Source organism: Chinchilla lanigera, unplaced genomic scaffold (genome assembly GCF_000276665.1).
Source record: "Chinchilla lanigera isolate Chin_1 unplaced genomic scaffold, ChiLan1.0 scaffold00128, whole genome shotgun sequence".
In the NCBI taxonomy this organism is placed as follows: Eukaryota; Metazoa; Chordata; class Mammalia; order Rodentia; family Chinchillidae; genus Chinchilla; species Chinchilla lanigera.
Genome location: NW_004955529.1, coordinates 1,074,855 through 1,079,372, shown reverse-complemented (window position 1 = coordinate 1,079,372; position 4,518 = coordinate 1,074,855). Strand labels below are relative to the sequence as shown.

General features: G+C 35.6%; 1 pseudogene; it reads left to right on the top strand.

Moving 5' to 3' along the window:
- Positions 1–709: 709 nt before the first annotated feature.
- Positions 710–4,518, top strand: part of LOC102027335 — a 24,062-nt pseudogene continuing 20,253 nt past the window's right edge.

Here is a 4,518-nt window from a genome sequence, read left to right as displayed (position 1 = left end):
GAAGGACTGCACTGACTCTTGGACTCAAGATCATATGTCTTATGCTTTGGCAGAAAGTTTCTCTACATTTTTCTTGTGTCCAGAGACTTTGCTTGAGGCTGAAATTAAAGGCAGCATACTAACTAATCTGGCAGAAGAAATTATAAGACAATCTAGTGTTCAGGCCACTGGATGGCAACAGTTGAGATCTTTTAGCTAGATTTATGTTGAGAATAAAGAGCAAAGAGTCCATCACAATGATTTAAAATGTTTTGAGTTTTGCCAGAATGGAAGCTCCAGTAAAGCAGTGGCTTGCAAAGATGGAAGAGAATCAAAAGACTAGCAAACAAAAACCAAGTATTTCAGAAGAAGACAACAGAGATAACCTGAGGACAACACAAGAACCAGCAGGAATCCAACTTTTAGAGTCTCAAGGTTAGAAATGTGAAAGACTGCTTTAAGATAGCCCCCAGTGCACCATGTTCCAGAATGGTAGTGACCTAGGGAAGTTGTTCCTGGGAATTTGGCTCATAGCATGTGACCCCCATAGGAAAGAGAGAAGGAAACCTAGTTATCGCACCAGCTAACAGCAGACCTTAGCATCATCCAAGTGGTGCCAATTTTAGGTGCATGCAGACTGCAAGAGTTGTTGGCTCAGGAAGGCTTCTACCCAAATTTCAGAAAGCCTAGAAAGCCAGGCAATGTACCCCTGAGATAGCAATGTGTGAAGATGCGAGTATGAAGTTGAATGTGCAGTGGAGATCCCAGAAGTTTGGAGAAGCCAGAACCATGGATCATCTGGGGAAAACTGCAAGGAGGGAGCAGAGCTGACCCAAAAGAGAAGCCTTGGTAGCTACAACCACCAGAAGTGCCATAGGGATTGAGTCACCCAAGCTTTTTGGCATTCACAACTAACCACAGATTTTTTGAGATGTTGGGCATGGAACTGTGAGATTTAATATTTTCCCTGCTGGATTCTAGTCTTGCTTTGTTCTCACTCCTTTATAGCCTCCTCTTTGTAACATTTGGAATGGAAATATTTGTGTTGTGTCATTGTATGTTGGAAGTGTTTAACTCTCTTTTTATGTTTACAAGGGGCTTGCAGCTAAAAATTAGCCTGAAATCTTGGAAGAGGTATTAGACCTGTAATTTTTAGTAAAGCTGAAAATGTTAAGACTTTGGCAACTCTTGGAGATAGAATAAGTGCTTTTTGCATAAAAGGATGTGCATGAGATTTTGGGGAGACCAAGTACGGAATGTTATGGCTTATGTGTAGTTGTCCCCCCAAAGCACTATGTGGTCATAGATGGGACTTTTCCAGAGGTGACTGGAACTAAAGTGTGTGATGCTGGTATTAAGGGTGTCTCATTGTTAAATTAGTCCATTGATTTGTTTGGCATAGTTTTCGGTAGGATTAAGGATACTCCACGTTTTGCTGAGTGATACCTGCCCTAAGAGAAGGTAGCTTGTATAAAATATAAAGAACAGAAAGAGGGCTAGTGTGGTTGTTTGTTCCTTGTAGTTTGTTGCTTTCTGCCTTCTGTCTGCCATGAACTATTTCTCCTCTGCAATGCCCTTCTGTCATGCTACCCGGCCTTAGAGCCAGCCAACAATAAACTAAAACCTCTTTAAACTGTGAGCTAAATAAACCTTTCCCCCTTTAGCTCTGGATGTTGGGTAATTTTTCTCAGCAAGGACAAAACTAAGACAATGGGTTTCTTTTTCAGTTTTTTAAATGGATTAAGGTACCTAAAGCTGCTTTATGAACAATTTTTGAGCTCATAACAATTTTATTTTTCCTCTTATTTTTTTGCTTGTTCCTTTGGTCTCCTACAAAAACAAACAGAAAAAAATAGTTATCTAAATTTTTGGAAAGAGATAAGTACACTTAAAAAGCTACAGAATGCTAAGAGACTTCAAACTCACATGGAACTTACAGCTAAAAGCCTTGGAAAACTATATATATATGATATATAGTGTGATATACACTATATATATATGATATATATATAGTGTGATATACACTATATATATATGATATATAGTGTGATATACACTAGTGTGTATATTTATGTGTATCAGTTTTCATATATAAGTTCTGCTTGAGTTGCCTTATAGATGAGTAGATACTCAAGATATTGGCTCAGGTTCTTGCTGATCACATAACAGTAGAGTAATTTAAATCAGTTTATAAATAAAAATATTTTTAAAATTGTTGACATGTTCCCATCCAGGTTATTAGATAGCCAAGATAATGCCAAAAGTTAGTTTAACAAATACAATGCCTATTGTTGTCTGTATATAGTAACTTAAGGGTCTTTCATTGGTCAAAGACAATGTGTTAAATGTTATGATCTACTTCTAATAGACCATCTGGAAAAATTCTTAATATAAGTACATGGAGACCCCTTTTTGCTTAGAAAAACTGCTATACCAGACTACCCTTGGTAAATAAAAGATGAGCTGCCTGAAATAAAATTTATTTCCATTTTGATTCACTGGTACGACCCCCCATATTTTCCACAGCCTTATGAGAGATACACCCCACCAAACATTATGAAATATAATATTGTAATGTATTTACACTATCATCCAGAGGTTAATTCTCTATGTGTAAAACAATGAGATTTTCTTATTTCAAATACTCTTGTTTAAATTTACAATGCTATGTTAGAAGACAAATGTGCTATGTTCTGCAAAGATGGTTTCTCATGTTTTCCACTGTTAGGACTTTGGTTAATTAAATTGACCTTTAAGAGTTTTGATTAAAGAGACTTTTTTGGATAGTTGAGACACACTTATGTGTTGGATAATAATTTTATTCTTAGTCAGATCATTTTCAAAAGTCAAATGAATGACTGAGACATGTTCTAGACAGTTAAATACATAGGAAAACCATTCAGGATACACAAAAAGTCTCCATCGTGCAAAGAGTGGGGATTACATGTCATGATTAATAGGAATACTGAATCCCACAAGTGAATGACTCATCAGAGACACAGGTTCCAAATCCACACACAGTTATAGTCAAGAAAGTTCCAGAAGTGATAGGGAGCCAGAGGAAGAGGATGAGACCACACTTAGACCTCCTAATGACAGAGGAAATGTCCTTTCCTTTCCTTAAAATAAAAAAAGAAAAATCACAAGTAAAACTCTACAGTAGGGCAGATTGAGGCTTGTGACAGGATGTCATCGTTAGACACCTGGAAAAGGGAAGGCTAGAGCCTTGACTGGTCTTCTTCCCTTAACTTGGCCTTGAAACTAGGAGAGTATGCATCAGGTGACGCCCAGGGATGAGAGGAGATACTGTTACTCAGTCTTTCTCTTTCTCTTCCTTTAAAATTAAATCCCCCAAAAGTACAAAATAGGGCTTTAATTTCAGGGAGCATACAAACTTTCCAGTAGAGGTGATTAAGAAAAACTCAGTTACAATGACCAACCAAAAATAAAAATTCTATGCCAAGGAAAATAAAGATTGATAAATTTACTTTTGGCTTCTATTTTGAGTTGGTATTTTTTTTTTTGATTGACTTGATTAAAGCATCTATTGTGCTTTACAACTTCTTAGACTACAACTGCATAACTCTGTAATGTTTGTATTCTTCCTATGCTATTTCGTAAATGGATGTGTGTTTATTACTACGTGTTTCTTACAACAGCCATTGAGAATAGTCAATGATTATGTAATTGATCACTCATGTATAGCTCTATTTGTTTTCCCTAGAAACCACTTTGAAGAAACCAAAGTATAGTACAACAACCATTGAGAATTTCCTACCATTTTTGTCTGTAACTCACTATTATTTGTCTATCTGTTTTCCTGAGAAACTATCTTGAAGATACCAATAGGTAAAATAACAACCACTGGTAATGTCCTACCACTTTGTCTGTAATTTGGTAAATCTCCATATTACCATGTTCTCCTTCTTTTACTCTTTTAAATAAATTTTTAAAAAAGAGAATAGTCAATTAATATTCAATTGGTCACTCAAGTATAGCTCTATTTATTTTCTTTAGAAACCACTTTGAAGATACCAAAGTATAGTACAACAACCATTGATAATAACCTACCACTTTTGTCTGTAACTCACTATTATTTGTCTATTTGTTTTTCTGAGAAACCATCTTGTAAATAACAATATATAAAATTACCACCATTGATATTTCCTACCATTTTGTCTGTAATTCGGTAAGCCCCCCTATTACTATGTTATCCTTCTTTTACTCTTTAAAATAATAAAAAATAAATCCAACGAAGAAAAGGGTAACTAAAATACAATTTCTTTACTGAACATAAATACAAAAATCCTTAATAAGGTACTGGCAAACAGAATGCAGCATATCATCAAAAAGAACATGAATAATGACAAGTAGGATTCATTCCAGGGATGAAGTGATGTTCAACATATGCACATCAATAAATATAATACACTACATAAACAGAAACAAGGTCATATGGGTGCACATATATCACCATGGTATGATGTCTTTAATTCTTCTGGGAAAATACCCAGAAGGGGAATAGCTGGGTTAAATGGG